Genomic DNA, 18402 nt, shown 5'->3' with positions numbered 1-18402 from the left:
CAACACTATGGGAGAGAGATTCAATAGAGCTACTACCTCAGGACCATAGTACTGGGGTACACCAGACTCAATTGGCACAGCAAAATATATAAAAGCATTGCTCCACATCCTACATTGGTGAGTAGCGACTGGGGTCTTAAAAGCTTTCAAGCAGCCATCTAGGATGCAGCTAATGGTCTCCTAGCGTGGGAAGTGAAGAAGAATGCACAGATAAATAAATAAATAAATAAATAAAAGGGCATTTAGACGTAATCAACCCTAGGACACAAGGGCCCTCGAGACCAGAAGAACCAGATGGTGCCCGGCTACCAATGCCAACCACTCAGGAAAGGATCAAATCCGGAGATCCTGGATAGAGTGGGAGGGAAAACGTGGAACAAAACCCCAAAACTCAGTTATGACCAGAATTAGTGGTCAGATGAAGTCTGGTGAGATTCCCAATACTATGGCCCTGAAATACATTCGGCGCCTGGAATAAAACTTACCCCCAGGGGCGGGCTCTCAGCCCAATGGTTAGCGAGAGGTACATGCAGACCACTCAACCCAGGATGCTGCACCCACACACTCAATGGTAATACATCCCTTAAAGCAAGAGACCATGGGACACCAAAGGACCAACATTCAAACTGAGGAAATGCAGGACAAACAGGAGTGCATGATTATGAGGGGCACAGGGGGAGTGTTGCAGGGTAGAGAGGGGAGGAGACTGGGTTAGGGTAAATGGGGAATGAAACTAAATGTACACGTGACTTTGAATGTAAAACAAGCTTTTAAAATAAATTTTAAAAAAAAGAAAAAAGAAAGAAGAGCAGATAGGTAACAGAGTTAGTGATAAAGTTCTTATATTTAGGGTTAAATATTTTAAGGAGAAATTTGGCAGTAACCACATCTTCATTTGAGTAACTCTGCAAAGAGTACAGTGAGAGGTCCAGTTGCCACTGACACTATGTTGGCACTTTCCAAGCCTGAAGTAAACTTGTTGCTAGATGAACATAAATAACACTCAGGGGCCACACCACAGCAGGGTACTCAGAGTATGAATTAAAAATGCTCCATGGGACTTGCCCTCCAGAGCACACTAGTTCTACTCATGTCAATCATTACAAGGTGGGATCGTTACTACTCAACTTGAGCCTCTTACCATGATCAGGGAAAATTTAGTGGCAATAAATCCATGTTGGCTGAGCAATTGCAGACTTACCACAACCAGAAAGAATTCTTTTTACCTATGGCAAATCTGTAGGCTGCACATGCTCCCCAGATGGTGTCTCCTTAAATGGGCTTTATTAAAACGGAATGTACTGAGATAATGTCTCTTGGAAACTTCTCAGGCAGAGCACAGCTCCCAGGGAATTCCCAGAGACCTTCCCTTGCATCTGGGCAGAATCCACACTGCCTCTGAGGAATCTCCTTTCCTCTCTGTCCTCTAAAACATGTCTTTCCCCAGCTCTGAAGTGGAAACTTGAGCTCATTTTTAACCAATGACAAAGTCCTCTCTGTCCTAGGGCTCCTCCCAGCATTTTCCTCTGCAGCATGCCTCATCTTAATGTCTGCCCGCTCAATGAGATCCATTGGAAAACAAACTCAGCTACATTTAACCATGTTTGGAGGTTAAAACCACAGTATTCAAGGTTCAAACTGATTTGAACAATAAACAAAAAGCTATCTCAAGTCAAAACAGAAAAAAAAAAATAAAAATAAAGCCTGGACAACCAGACTCCAAAGTGAAATAAAATCAGAGTAGAGATGCCAATGTGAAGAGGTGGATAGACAAAAAGGAAAAAAAAAGAAAAAGGCAGTTGGAATGTCAAAGCAAGCAAGAAAGAAGTGAGCCTCCTCTCATGGGGGATGTTAGGAGGTGACAAGAATGATACTTGAGACAAGTTAGAACTGTGTTATCTCATCTGCAGATGACCCATATGGGAAGCTTGAACAGGAAGAACAGGTGAAGGAACATAACTACGTACAAGAAGGACATTGTCAGGAAAATACTGTTTGATGGTGAAAAATGTGATCATGAAATTCTTTGGTATAACATTCAAAGAATGAAAACCAAAGGTCAAGCTGCAGAAGGATCTCAGTCCCGACCTCAGGGCTAGCAGGAACCAAGAGAACAAAACTTGCCATGGGATCCAGAGGAACCCTAACTTCCTGCAGAATCTTGGATATCTATGGATTGAATTAACATCACAAACAAAGGAAACCTGCAATGAGACAGATTGACACAGTAGTCACACCCGTGGACTCAGACACACCAATGATCATGAAGATGACACAGGTCTAGACAACCTTTTGTTGTGTTATGTATAATGTCACTGTGAGTAGGACAGCACTCAATGGCAACTAACAGCAACTGAGGCCAAGACCCACACCGTAAGGCCATCCCACATTTCTCGTGTTCTTATCCTTGTCTCCATGTTGCCCTCTGGAAAGTCCTGGAGCCCAGGGACTCTGTGCCTCCCTGGAGAAGACAGGGACCCACCTGAGAGGAAAAAATGATATGGCTGGGATGGACTCAATGCAGGGAAAACATGGAAATGAGGTCTTCTGGAAACACCATGGGACTGCAAGATTTGAAAATTAATAGTAATGTCTTTCTCATCTTTGTATACCCCTGTGGACCTGGCTATCAGTTCATGCTTTGTAATAAGCTGCCAATAATGGAATGGTGGAACACTGTGCAGGATGACAGAGATAGGCTCTCTAGGGTTGGAATCTACTCTTGTAGTTACTAGACAGTGGCCTTAGGCAAGCTTGTTCGGGTGTCTGAGCCTAGTGAGATCACTTGGGTTGGTGTTACCCAGTGTGGTAACTCATGATGTCACCCCCAAATGGATCCTCCTGCACCAGACCATAATAGAATCCTTAGTAATGTTTATTATCAATTTTTATTATAGAATAATATGTGACACAGTTGTGAATTACGTAAATATTTTTGTTTAGTATTTTTTGTTTGATATTTTGTTTTTCCTTTAATTACTGCTTCATTCTCAAAAAAGATACTGATATATGTTAAAAAATACTAATTACCACAACATTTTAACTAAAACACCAGAGAATTTGACAAAATCAGGGACTTTTAAAGCATTGACAGCAATGAAACAACAGTGCATGCTTGTAGCATGTGCAGATGAAATTACGTGACTCAAAGGGTCACTGTCATTGGGTAATAATGACAGCTTTGACAGCGGCATGTTAGAAACTTCATAAAGTAAATTAACATAGAGTTTTAGCCTTGTAGGCATACGAATACATGAAAGGTGGGCTTATGAAAAATGTTTTTGTTTTTATAACTACCTACAGGGATATTTTAACAAAAATAATAAATCTCTGCTGAAACACTGTACAAAACTTTTATAGATAATCATTTTGGTGTCACCCCCTCTGACAGTGTTACCCAGTACAGGCCCCACTCTCCCCACCCCAACCCAGTGGCACCACTGTCTGAGCCTTAATTTTCTCATCTGCAAAGACAATAATGTTCACCTCACAGAGCTGTGGTGAGGACTACACATAAACTTTATAGTGTTGATACACTCAACAATAGGTAACATTTTTATTTTCATCATTGCCATCATCTTTTTAGTTCTCATCCAAGTCAGCCATGGATACATTTTCTAGGCCATGACTATTTATAGCCACCAAAGTCAGCAGGAGGTAAGTGTTTTCCATCTATCCCTTAAATGCTAACAGCAATAAAGATTGAGTTTCCCTCCATTTCCAGCTGAGTTCTAGAAGGACTTCTCCTAGGTTGCTAATGTCTGAAATTTCCACACCCTTTCTTGCATTACCTTCTATCTCTGCTGCTTACTGGAAGCCCTGCCCCACAAGCCTACACCCACTAGGTGGCAGGACTAATATCAAAGGGGAAGGGAAAAGAGGAAAAGAGGCCAGAAAACACAACACAAAATCCAGATCATCTTCTGCCTCCCTCTTCCACTCCTAGAGCAGATGCTCCCATACCTATGAACTGGGCTCAGGCCTCAGCTTTTCTCTTTACCCAGGAGATAAGTGATCCTGAGTTTTCCCTAACCATCCCTCCATGCATCTTCAGGCCTTCAAGTCTCCAGAGTCCCACTATTATACCTCAGGTGGCTTCTCCTCTTCCTATTGGCTCTAAGTTAAAAAGAGAAGGAAAGGAGGTTCAGGAAGGAGCCTTGTTATGCCTGGTCTGTTTCCTGTTTTTGTTGGAGATACCAACTCTTATATAACCTCAACACTGATATCTGTCTGCTCAGGGAGAAGAGAGTGGAGAGAAATTATAAAGGTGTTTCCCCTCATCTCATAGTGGGGTGAAGCAACATCTAGGATACCTCTCTGAAGCACTGGGTGGGGCAAGTGCAAAGAAGAGCAGGTGGTTCATTCCTTGGAGAAAGGAGAGCCGAAAACAAGGGCTGAGCAGGGGTTCAGTTCAGCAGAATTCTCCTCACTCCTCTAAATATGCTACCAATCTTTGTCCCATTGGATTCCCCTAAAGTCCTTAAATTCACCACCAGTGGCTTCTGAGTTGAGAGTCCACAGTCTCACTGCTGAGTTATGTGGATGGTGAAAAGGGAGAGAGAAAGCCTATCCTTGGGTTTTACAAATGGTTAGTGTGCTGGACTGCTAACCTACACTTCCCAAATTAGAACTCAGGAACATATTTGCCAAGGAAAAATGTGAGTCATGGTAATTAGTACTATACTCAAGATCTCAAGAGCACTAGCCTGAAAATGAAAGCATGTTTGCACTAGCACGTACTCTTAAAAATAAAGAAAACCCCAAAATTCTAGAGCTATCATATGTTCTAGTCTGCTGACTATAACAGCTTAATCACATGGAGAAGAGGACTAATCCATAGAGTTTTGGGAAAGCAAAGACTAGAGGGAGAAATGCCCCTTGTAAAAGGGTCTGGTAGAACCACAATTATACTTCTAGGAATTTTGTCCTAAGTAAACAATCAGAGATGCTTGAGAAGATCAATATAAAAGATGATTAGCAGAGCATTCTACACAGAAGTGGAAAACTGGAAGCAATCTGAACATTTATGATTAAGGTCATAATCAAGTAAATCTTGGTGTAGCAAAACCATGGGGTACCATTCAGTCAGTACTGTAGAAAAATGTTTAGCTGCATGGAAAAATGCTCAGAATTTATTGGTAACAGGCAACATACAAAGCTATATATTTAGAACAATCCCAAATATGTAAATACATGCATATAAAGAAAAGACTGGAAAGAAATACAGGAAAATGTGTACAGGAAAAGAGTGATTATCTCTAGTGCATGGGACTACTCTACTCTTTTTTCATCATTACACTTTCCTGCATTTTTTAAATTTCCTGAGAGTAACCTATTTATCTTTCCCAATTACAAAAGCATTTCAATTTTTAATTAATAACTAATTAGAAAATAAATATCAAAAAAATGAAAATGTCTCCTCATTGATGATGATCAAACAGAGCTTGATTGATTTCTTCCCTGAAGCACTAATGAACCAAGAATATAAGGAAAGGCATTTATCCCACTCTGTGAAAATAATTTGAGTCACTAGGTGGTGCAAATGATTAATGCACTCAGCTGCTAACTGAAAGGTTAAAGGTTCAAGTTCCCTCAGAGGCACCTTGGAAGAAAGACTTGACAATCTACTCACAAAAAACCAGCCATTGAAAATCCTGTTGTGATTAGTTGGGGTTGTGTGTCAACTTGGCAACCTGGTGGCAAGTTGGTTACATTGGACCACTTCCATCATGGAAAGGATAGCATTTTGTTCTTACTGGAATAGATACTTATTCTGGATATGGATACGGCTTCCCTGCATGCAATGCTTCTGCCAAAACTACCATCCACAGACTTGCAGAATGCCTTATCCACCATGATGGTATCCCACACAGCATTGCTTCAGATCAAGGGACTTACTTCACAGCAAATGAAATGTGGCAATGGGCCTATGCTCATGGAATTCACTGGTCTTACCAAGTTCCCTATCATCCTGAAGCAGCTGGCTTGGTAGAATGATGGAATAGCCTACTAAAAACACAATTATGGCACCAGCTAGGTGGCAATACCTTGAAGAGTTGGGGCAATGTTCTCCAGAAGGCTGTACATGCTCTAAACCAGCATCCAATATATTGTACTGTTTCTCCAATAGCTAGAATTTATGGATACAGGGACCAAGGGGTGGAAACGAGAGTGGTACCACTCACTATTACCCCTAGTGACTCACTCAAAAAATTTTTGCTTCCTGTCCCTGCAACCCTATTCTCTGCAGGTCTGGAGATCTTAATTCCAAAGGGAGGAAAACTCCCACCTGGGGACACAATACTGACTGCATTGAACTTGGAGTTAAGAATGCCACCTGACCATTTTGGCTTCCTCCTGCCTCTGGATCAACAGACAAAGAAGGGAGTTACTGTACTGTCTGGTGTGATAGATTCTGATTACCAAGGGGAAATTGTGTTGATATTACTTAATGGAGGTAAAGAAGAATATGTCTGGAATACAGGAGATTCTTTAGGACATCCCTTAGTACTTCCATGCACTGTAATTAAAATCAATGGAAAACTATAGCAACTCAATTCTGATATGACTACTATTAGTCCATACCCTTCAGGAATGAAGGTTTGGGTCACCCCACCAAACAAAGAACCACAACCAGCTGAGGTACTTGCTGAGAACAAGGGAAGTACAGAATGGGTGGTGGAAGAAGGTAGTTCTGAATATCAGCTATGACCATGTGACCAGTTGCAGAAACAAGAACTGTGATTGTTATATTTCTTCATTGTATGTGTACATCAAATATTTTTGTTTTCATCAGTTATGAACTATGAAGTGTAAATAAGGTTAATGTGTTTCAGTTGTACACATGTTAATGTATCATGTTAGGGGCAAATATGACTTCATAATTGTCCTTATTTAGAGATTATATGTGGTTAAGGAGATGTGTACAACTGCCAAGTTGACAAGGGGTGGACTGTGATAGTTGAAATTGTGTGTCAACTTGGCTGGACCACAGTTCTGTGTGGTTTATGCAGTTGTGATGTGGTTATTCCCATGATGAGATGGGATGTATATGTTTTGAGCAGCCAATCCATTGAAAGGGAGTTTCCCTAGGGGTGTGACCTGCTTCCAATATATATGGACATCCTGGGAAAATGACTTTTCTGTGGATCTGGATCCTGTTGTGCTACCTACAACTGTCCATGAATGAACAATCCACCATTTGGCCTGAAAATCTTGTATTCATCATTCGTTGGAGTCAATAGCCAGTATACAGTCTGCCAACCTTGAGTTCATCAGCCCCTGTGGCTGCGTGAGTTGGGAAAAGACTTTAGTCTGATGTTTGATCCAAGAACTTGGGACTTGCCAGCTTCTATAAGTGTGTAAGCCATTTTCCTAAGAAAAGTTTTCTCTTTCTGGATATATATAAGCTTTATTGGTTTTGCTTCTCTAGAGAACCCAGCCTAACACACCTATGGAGCACAATTCTTTCTGACACATATGGGGTTACCATGAGTCAGTAGACTTGAAGACAACTGATACTGGTACTGGTACAAATAAAGCAGTATTGGTTTAAAATTTCATAAGGTAGTTGTTTTTAAGATTTGTCTTTGAATCTGTTACCATAAAGAAAATCCATGATTTCCCCCAGGAGCAGAGAGAGGTAGCAAAAAGGTCACTTCTAAACCCCTTCTTCCACCCCTTGGTGGGAAATGTCAGTGCCAAGTCACTGAGCTGACCACTGCGGCACTTTCTCTCCTTCTCCGTCACTGACACAGAGAAGATCAAAGAAAGGCAGGCCCTCAGCACAGAAGATTGGAGGATTCCTGTGAGAGTATAAATGGAATCTCCTGAGTTGTTCCACTTTGATGGATTTGTCTAGGTCCAGTGTCTAGACAGCACCCGCTCAGAAGCTCTGAAATTGGCTCCATCTCTGCGGAAGGTGGGTGAAGACTGAGAAAGGCCGAGATGAGGTAGAGGGGATGTGGAGGGCTTAGAGGGCTGTGATCTTCAGAGCAAGACTCTAGATGGTCTCAAATGATCACTTCTCCCACTCTGACTCTCCTCAACCACACATACACTCCTGCCTTTTCAGTAATTTACTAGAAAGTCTTTCTGTTACTGCTGGGAGATGTCAGCCTTAAAAACATTCATTCCACTGTAAAAGAAACATCATCCTCAAAATGGTACTGGACAACTGAGATAATCTGAACTTTAGTATTTAGCTGAAATTATGTGATTTCTATGAAGGGTGCTAAGAATACATTATAACCTTGAGAAAAGCTCCTCAGGCATCAGGCAGAGTTGTGTCAACAAGCAGCATGCTGTCCGGGAAGTAGACAATTCCAGAACTCTAAGGGACCAATGGGTTGAACAATAACCACACATATTCTTCCTTTCCTCCTTTCTTTCTCTCTCTCTTTCCTGTCCCAACCTAAAAAGAGCAACAATAACAAAAAATCCTTCTTCTTATCTCTCTGTCTCAGGCCTCCTTTGCCTTCTCCCACCTTCCTCTGGCTAATAAAATATGGAAACCCCAATTATGTTTGGATTCCAAATAAACAACAAATAGTATTGTAGTCTAAGTATGGCCCCACATATTTCATAGGATACACTTATACTAAAAAAAAAAAAAAAATTATTGTTTATCTGAAATTCAAGTTAAAATGAGAGTCCTGTAACTTTATTTGCTAAATCTGACAACTCTACCAACAGGTCACTCTCCCTGTTGGAGAAAGCACAGGAATAAAAGTAAAGCCCATAAGGAAATGAACCTTTCGCCTTGGACACAAAGGAACTAAAAACACATTCTTTTGTGATTCAGGAATCCTTTGGGATTTTAAACTTTAGACTTCTGGAGGAGGGAGAAACAAGTTCTAATATTGTCCCTCCTAATAGCTAATCAGAAAGCTCTGGTAGCATAGTGGCTAAGACACTTGCCTGCTAACCAGACGGCTGGCAGTTCAAACCCACCAGCCACTCCTCAGAGGAAGGTTGGGCAATCTTACTTCCGTAGTGACACTGCCTCGGAAACCCAAGGAGGGGTTGCTGAGTCGGGTTTGACTCGATGGCACATAACAACAACAACATTATTATTACTTTTAATTTAAGGAAAAAGAGCCAGAACGGGACCTAATATGTATAATAATCCAAAATTAGTGTTATAATCCAAGCTGATGCATTTTGCGCTGCTTTGCATTAATTCTGCTTGTATTAGGGGCAGAAGTGTTTAGGGCTGCTTCTTTTTTTTTTTTTTTTTGCTTTAACAAGCAGGAGTTTATTCTCTCACAGTTCTGGAAGCCAGAAGTCTGAGTTCAAAGTGCCAGGCTCAAAGAGCTGGGTGAAAGCCCCTTTGGGCTTCAGCTTTGCCACTTGCTCCTGGCCCACTGCAGCTGGAGGCTTTTCTTCACTCAGCCAGCTGGCTGCTGAGGCTGACAAGCCCAAGGTCAACAAATAAAATGGCACAGTCCCGATAGTACCAAAGCACGTGACAGGCCATTGATTTAAGTCCTGAAAAAGTTCCAAAATTGGCAGGGTAACATGGCAGGCTGCTGAACAATGATTCGACTACATGCAGGGTTCAAGCATGCCATACACTGAAGACCTTCCTCAAAGTTGCTTCTTATATACTGGAAGCAGCTCACTTCCCTAAGGCAGCTGCTTAGCTGCTCCAGTAGATTCTTCCATGGAGTTAATTAACAATCTCACCTTGGGCAGTCAAATGCCTTAGGCAGTATGCTACCAGAGCTTCCTGATTAGCTATTAGGAGGGGCAATATTATAGCTGTTATGACCAGCTATAACCAGCTGCCCAGCCACTCAAAACCAGACCCAGCCAAGCTGACACAACCTTAACTGCCAAAGTTGTCTATATCTTTTGTGTACATTTCAGTGTCTTTCCTTTCCCCATCATCACCATGCTGGTCACAGACTCTTTCCATACCATTCCTCCCCTCACCCAAATTGACATGTGACCCCCAAATAGCCAAGACTTTCCTTCCCCTTTCCGCCTGTCCCTGGTAACCAACAAAGTGCATTTCATTCCCTGAATAAACTTTCTTTGACTTTTCACAATAGTGGGCTCATTCAATATTTGTCCTCTGTGATTGACTTATTTCACTCAGCATAATGTCCTATAAATTCATCCATGCTTCGAGATGATTCGTGTATTCTTCATTATTCTTTAATGTTGCATAATATTCCATTGTATGAATGTACCATAGTTTGGTAATCCAATCATCTGTTAATGGGCATTTAGATTATTTCCATCCCTTTGCTATAGTGAATTGTGCTGCAATGAACATAGGTGTGCATGTCTGTGTTCTGTCTCTCACCCTTTTAGGATATATTCCTAGTAATGGAATTGCTGGATCAAATGGTATTCTATTTTCAGTTTTTTAAGGAAATGCCCTACCACTGTCCACAACAGTTGTACCATTTTGCAGTCCACCAGCACTGTATGGGAGTTCCAATCTCTCTGCAGCCTCACCAGCATTTGTTATTTTCTGTCTTGTTAAACTTTGCTATTATTGCTGGGGTGAGATGATATTTCATTGTTGTTTTGATTTGCATATCTCTAATGGCTAATGGGGAGCTCTGGTGGCACAGTGCCCAAGGTACTTGATTGCTAACCAGAAAGTTGGTAGTTCAAACCCACCAGTCACTCCTTAGAAGGAAGATTGGACAATCTACTTCCTTAGTGATACTGCCTCAGAAACCCAAGTAGGGGTCACTATGAGTCAGAGACGACTCATAACAACAACAACAACAATGGCTAATGATCGTGAGCATTTCCACATGTTTGTTGGCCACCTGAATATCCTCTTCAGTGATGTGTCTGTTCATTTCCTTTGCCCATTTTTTAATTTGGTTGTTTGTCTTTTTGGTGTTTAGGTGTTGAAGTTTTGTATAAATTTTTGGAAATAAGTCCCTTGCCAGATATGTCATAGCCAAATATTTTTTCCCAATCTGTAGGTTCTCTTTTCACCTTTTTGGAGAAATCTTTAGATGCACATAAGAATTTAATTCTTTTTTTCTTTTCTTTTTTTTTCTTTTCTGTTGTAATTTGGGTGAAAATTTACAGAGAAAATTCACTTTCCATACAGCATTCACATACACTTGTCTCATGACATTGACTACAATTTACCCAATGCAAAAGCTCCCCTCCCACTTCCTCCCGATAGTTACCTCTTCCCTGTGTCCATCCCTGCATGCCTTCCTGCCCCCTGAGCTGTCTTCCTGTGCATAAACAACCCTTCTTTCTCCCATGATTGTTCTCTTCAAGGACTGTATCTACCTCAGGTAAATGTTCAACTTATATGCCTGTCTTTTGTTTCGCTGGAAGCCACAGGCGTGGGTTCAATTCCAGACCTGAAGGGCATCTAGGGGTCATAGTCTCAGTGGTTCCACCAGGCTCTATCAGACCAGCAAACCTGATCCCTTAGGGCTGCTTCTTAAAGGTTACAACTAACCAATTTTTTTGCTCAACTGTATTCCTAAGCAATAATTACTGGCCTATCATGGGATTAACAGTCAGCTCAGACCACTGGTTTTTCTTGGAAAATGGGTAGGCCTGTTTCAGAGAAATACTGTGTTGTTTTCGTTGTTATTTTTAATAATGACATTTTTATCCTTTCATGTATGTAAGGTGATAAATGTTTTGGTTACTCTGAGGTCTTTGTACGACTTTATACTGGGCTATCCTTCGGCCCCTGGATTCAATTGCATTCAAGTCATGCCAGTGGAAATAGAATTTCTTTAAACTCCCATTATATAGAAAAAAAACATTCATACTCAAAAGTTGTTGAAGCCACAGTAAAGTGCTTTGGTGAAAGGAGATCTTGGATGGTACAAACATTTAGCACTGTGCTACTAACTGAAAGGCTGGCAATTCAAACCCATCCAGAGTCACCTTGGAAGAAAGATCTGATGATCTCTGTCTGAAATATCACAGCCATGAAAACCTATGAAGTGCAATTCTATTCTGAATCACATGAGATTGCATGAGTCAACTTGGTAGCTGATTCAAGAGTCCACAGAAGAATCCTGATCAAAAGGGGAGAAATGTAGAACAGAATTTCAAATTCTCATGGACACTCGAGCCATGGAGGGTGGGGGAATCCCTAAAACTATTGCCCTGAGATAATCTTTAAATTTTAAACCAAAAATAGTCTTCATATAACTGAATTATAGTTTCACTTAACTAGTGAAAAAGATCTGCCTTGAACATTATGCTTTATTAAGAACTATGTATATAGAATCAAATTGACAATAGCAATTCAAGAGATTAGATAGGAACTGTAGGAAGAAGTGAGTTTATGTTAATGAAGGAGGAACAACTCAGAAAAGAGGGTGAGAATGGTTGTACAACTCAAAGAATATAATCAGTCATTAAATTGTATACGTAGAAGCTGTTGAATTGGTGTATATTTTGGTGTTGTTCTTAACAACAAAAAAAAAAATTTAAAGGAAAAAAATTGAATTAATATACTCAACCTTCACTCCTACCTCTGCCCCCCACCCCCGGCAAAATTGACTTTACAGCAACTGGTTAGTTGGTTGAATGGGTGAATGGGATCCAGTTCACATACCAATTGTGTGACCTTGGGAGGATAGCTGCCCTCTTTGTGCTTTAGTTTCCTCAGATGCAAAATATGGATGATAACATATCACCTATGTCATGGGTTATGGTGAGGATTAAATGAGTTAATGCATGTAAATTGCTTAGAACAGCATCTTGCACAAAGATGAGATCCACAAGGATTAGTGATGGCTAATACTATTATTTCACACTATTGACAGTAGTATAAATTGTTTTAACATTTTCAGAAAGCAATATGGCAATAGCTATCAAGGATCTTAAAGTTGTTCCTACCATTTGATATACTGATTCCAATTTCTAGAAATCCATCCAAAGAAATAATTGAAGATTTACATTGGTACAAAGAAATTAATCAGATTGTTATTTATAACAGCAAGATATCAGTAGCAGTCTGGAGGTCCAACACCTTTGTTTAGGTTCTCTAGAGCTGTTACAACAGACATACCACAAGCTTTAACAAACAGAGATTTATTCTGTTACAGTTCAGGAGGCTAGAAGTCTGAGTTCAAAGCGCCAGCTCTAAGAGCTGGGTAAATGCGCCTTGACCTTGGGCTTCAGCTCTGCCTCCTCTTCCAGGCCCACTAGAGCTGGAAACTTTTTCTGACTCACACAGGCTGCTGGGCCTGACAAACCCAAGATCAACAAGTAAAATGGCAAAGTCTCAAGATAAACAGACAACAGGGCAGGCCACTGGTTCAAGTCCAGGAACAATCCCAAGGTCATCAGGCAACATGGCAGGCCACTGAGATGAAGACTCAACCAAATGCAAAATCCAGATGTGCCAAAAGCTCAAGATCTTTCTCAAAACTTCTCCTTATAAACTAGAAGCAGGCCACACCCCAAAGGCAGCTACTTTGCTCCTCAAAGCAGATTCCACAATGGAAGTGATTATAATCTCATCATGGGGAATAACTACATTCCTCTGCCCAGCCACTCAAAACTATGGCCCAGCCAACTTGACACACAACCTTAACTACCACAACTTTGTTAAACAAATGTATATTTGTTTATCAATTTGGGAAACTATGTGTATAATCTAGAAATTCCTTTTTAAAAGAATATCTACATAATGTCAAAGGAGCTCTGGCTGTGTAGTGGGTAAGGCGCTTGGCTGCTAAGCAGTAGGTTGGCAGTTCAAACCCACCAACTACTCCACAGGATGAAGATGAGGCAATCTACGCCCATAAAGATTTACTATGAGTCAGAATTGACTCGGCAGTAGGTATATAATGTCATGGGAAATAATTATAATTTAATAGAATTTTAAAGGAATGTTTGTGTCATAGGAAATTATGATAATTTACTAGAAAAAGGAAAATATATGATTATATAACCTAAAATGACAGATCCTGGTTATAGCTGAAAGGCAAGGGCTATTGCCATGTGTTTGTCTTTTTAGACAGTGTTATACTAATGATCAAGGAGGCCTGGTGTCACTGTGGTTAAGCGCTCAGTTGTGAACCAAAAATTTGGTTATCGGAACTCACCAGTGGCTCTGCAGGAGAAAACGCCTGGCGATCTGCTCTGTAAAGATTGCTGTCATTGTTGCTAGGTGACACTGGATCAATTCCAACTCATCGTGACCCTATGTATAACAGAACAAAACATTACCCAGTCCTGTGCCATCCTCACAATCATTGCCATGTTTGAACCCATTGTTGGAAGCCATTGTATCAATCCAGCTCATTGAAGGTCTTCTTTTTCTCTGCCTCCCTACTTTACCAAGCATGATGTCCTTCTCCAGGGACTGCTCCCTCCTGAATGTGTCCAAAGTATGTAAGATGAAGTCTTATCATCCTCCATTCTAAGGAGCATTCTGGCAATAGAGATTATAGCCTAGGAAACTCTATGGGGAAGTTATAGTTGGTCAGATAGGGTCACAATGAGTTGGAATCAACTCGATTGCACGTAACAAGGGCATACTAATAATCAGGGCAGAATCTTTGAAAAATGACACATGTAAATGTGCTTGGATGCTAACCATAGGGTCAGTGGTTCAAGTCCACCTAGAGGTGCCTCAGAAGAAAGGCTTGGCCACCTACTTCTGGAAAGTCAGCCATTGAAAATACTATGGAGCCCAGTTCTACGCTGGCATGTATAGGGTTACCATGGGTCAAAATAGACTTGACAGCAATTTTTTTTTTAATATTCAATCTAATGGGGTAAGCAAATGATTATAAGAACCATACTGACATGTTCACAAGCCCCAGAGATAACTAACAAGTACAATGGGGTAAAGCAATCACTTGCTGTAAGTGGCTCTGAGACTCTGACCTAACTCATGGTAAAACACGCTGTGATCAATTAGTGATGTCTGCTGTGGACTCAGGAGGATGTCATGGCAGCATGTGTAACATATATTCGCCACCCATGACACTCATGATAGGGCAGGCTGTTATGGATTGAATTGTGTCTCCCCAAAATATATACTGAAGTCCTAATCTTTGTAGCTATGAATGTGACCCCATTTAGAACTAGGATTTTTCTTTCTTCTATGTTAATGAGGCCATTCCTAAATAGACTGGGCCTTAAACTTAATCCTTTCTGAGTGGTGTCTTATAAAAAAAGCAGAATAGACACAGAGTTATACACAGGGACAGACACCACGTGAGGATCAGTCTGTAAGCCAAGGAATGCCAAGAAGTACCCAGGGCTACAGAAGTTGAAAGAAGCAATGATTTTTTTTTTTTTTTCCCCCGAGAACTAACAGAGAGAATCTAGCCCTGAATTCAGACTCCTAGCCTCCAAAACTATGATGTAATAAATTCCTGTTCTTTAAAGCCATCCATTTGTGGTTTTTTGTGTTGTTGTTACGGCAGCACTAGGAAACTAAGACAGTAACCAAGGAATCAAAGCAAGTGAACTTACTCAAGAAAGATTTTAAAGAAGCATACTGAAGCTTTCAGATTCTTAATAAACTGGCCTAGAACTTTAACTTATAAATATATAACACATCACACAAAACATGGGAAGCAACGGATTAATTGGATAAGGAAGAAAAACTGGAAAGACAAGGTTAGACTGGAGATAGAAAATGGAAGAACAGACTTCCATTTGTCAGTTCATAAAAAGCCAGAGTGTAGAAGATCTTGATCAGGGCCAAACAGGGTGCTGGTACCAGCAGTCAAAAGAAACGCTATCAAACATTATTTCGTTTAATCCTCCCAGTTTCCTTAAATGGGGTTGCCATGTGTTGGAATCAGTTGGACAACAACTAGTTTCATTTGGTTTAGTTTTTTGGTGGTCCTTATTCTAAAGAACTCTGGGTGGTGCAAATAATTTGCACTTGGCTATTAACCTAAAGGTTGGTGGTTTGAGTCCACCCAGCAATGCCACTGAAGAAAGCCTAGTGATCTGCTTCCGAAGATTACAGTCATTGAAAACCTTACGGAGTGCAATTCTACTCTGAAACACATGGGGTCACCATGTGTCAGATTTGACTTTATGGTAACGGGTTTGGTTTGGGGTTCCTATCTTACCAAGGAGCTCTGGTGCCATAGTGCCTAAGGCATTTGATTGCTAACCAGAAGGCTGGCAGTTCAAACCCACCAGCCACTCCTTGGAAGGAAGACTGGACAATCTACTTCCATAGAGATGCTGCCTCAGAAACCCAAGGAGGGTTCACTATGAGTCAGAACCAACTCAATGGCAGTGAGTTGGGTTTTGAGTTTTTAGTTTACCAAGAAGGTAACTAAGGCTCAAAGATTTTAGCATCAAACAGCTAGAAATTTGCAAAGATCTCTTCAATCGTAGGTCTGTCTGATACTAAGGACTTGAGTTTTTTCCAAGGCTCCCCAATCCCACTCTACTTGTTTCTGACAGGCAAAACCTGCTTCCCCCTGAATTATGGGAGGATTTTTGTTTTAAGGTAAAAACCAGAGATCTGGATAGTCCCACTTTGCTGTTTTCTAATTTGCTTTCACTGTTCCTTATCACTTTCACCTGATTTGGCTAAGTTGAGAATCAATAATATTCATATAGGCAAACACTGAGATAAATATGTATCTCACTGAGTCTTCACAACTATTCTAGGCCGTAAGTACTATCATGAGTCCATGTTGCAGATGAGGAAAACAAGGCTTAAAAAGATTTTGTAAAATGTCCAGGGACACAATGGGGATAAAGAATGCCCTATGAGGGTTTTGTCTCTAGGGTGGGGTGTGGGGGTGTGTACTGAGAACTTCAGCCCACAGGTGTTTAACAACTCACACTAGACATGAGACCTGGCCCACCTCAGGGTCTTCTCACCACGGACTCAGCAGCCAGGTTGCCAAAGGCCAAAGCCAATTCCTTACACACAGACTTCTGTTAAAAAGTGCTCTTGCTTTTGTTAAGTGTCAGCTGGGGGTTGCGTGTGTCTTGAGTACTAAAAAGTTGTGCAGAGAGGCCAAGTGCAGAAATCTTTGCCTGAGATTTTCTCCTTTTACAAGAATGACCACGTGGGGCACTCAGCCAAGGTCAACCTGGAATTAGAAGGCCCAGCCAGGGTTTGGAGGAGCCAGAGCCAAGGTGGAAAGCCCCAGGAGCTGGGAGGGCAGGGAATGGGCGGCTAAAGTAAAAGGCCAAGTGTGGGAATGTTTATTGAAAAGAACGTGCTGGGAGGACCCAGCCCTCACACCTCAGGGATTTGGGAACTGGCCATCTGTGATCAAGAGCCCTGCCAAATGAGTTCAGCCATTTCCACTTCATAAAGTTCGTGGTGCAAAATGAATGGCAAACCCAGACATGAATGTGATTTCTGAAAGAAGCATATTGAAGGGATGGTTCTGCTTTTTCAAATTTCTATTCTGGTGGCCACCAGGAGGGAAGTATGGAGAAAAGTCCCTGGACACTTGCAAACATCTCTCTCAGATTCCAGAAACTACTGTGTCCTAATGGCAGGGCAAGGGAGCACAATATCTTTTAACATTTCTCAGGAGAAGGGGAGAGCTAAAGTCTGAGCATAAATGAGCCCAAGAACCTGGATCTGGTTGCCAGGGAAGCATGGAAGAATAGCAGGGGTACTCAGGGGGAAGGGTCTCACATTTGTGTACTGACACTGAACCCCAGAATAACATGACCTCGGGTTACCCCCTGAGTGATGGGACTTCAAGGCATACCTTACACAGACAGCTCAGGAAGAGAATACTGATTATATATCCAATTTGCTGTCACTCTCCTCATGACATCACATATGTCACTGTGGTTTTCCGGAGTACTCTCAGCCCTAAAAACCCTGAATCTCTTTCTTCTGATGAGTCAGTTTGAATTTTTACTCATCACTGGCTTCATTTCCTTACTTCCTGTCTATATCACTTCTTAGATCTTCGCTGGTGTTTTGGGGAAATTTTTGCTTCCAAATCTACAGAAGCTTTTTCTAGATGACAGAGTCTTGTCTCTCCTGATTACTTGAAATAGTATCAAACATCATCAAACTGTCAGACATTGCTGCTTCCGGATATGTGTGTGTGTGTGTGTGTGTACACCCTTGCTTTTTCCCCTTGATCTTTCCACTATGTTCATGAGTAAGGTAAAATGAAGTCATCACAATTACTCTTTCAAGTTTAAGGAATTTGATAAATGAAGTTGTTTGGCAATATGCTTGAGCAAAGTACAGTGACCATCTGTGAACCAGTCTATTTATCCCCTTATTATAGATACATATTCAAGTTCAAATTGCTTTTTTGAATTTTTTATATTTCTGTCTTTTATATTCCAGTTTTATACAATTATTCCTACATCCTCCAAACTGACAGCAAGGGAGAATAATCTACAAAGACTGCTCAACTTAAATCTTTTGAAGATGGGGATCATAACTGCTGTTTTCCAACTTCCTGGCATCTA

The sequence above is a fragment of the Orycteropus afer genome, unplaced genomic scaffold, assembly GCF_000298275.1.
Source record: "Orycteropus afer afer isolate SDZICR_OR568_19922 unplaced genomic scaffold, OryAfe1.0 scaffold00097, whole genome shotgun sequence".
In the NCBI taxonomy this organism is placed as follows: Eukaryota; Metazoa; Chordata; class Mammalia; order Tubulidentata; family Orycteropodidae; genus Orycteropus; species Orycteropus afer.
The sequence above is the reverse complement of the archived record's forward strand: the minus strand, read 5'-3'. Positions refer to the sequence as shown.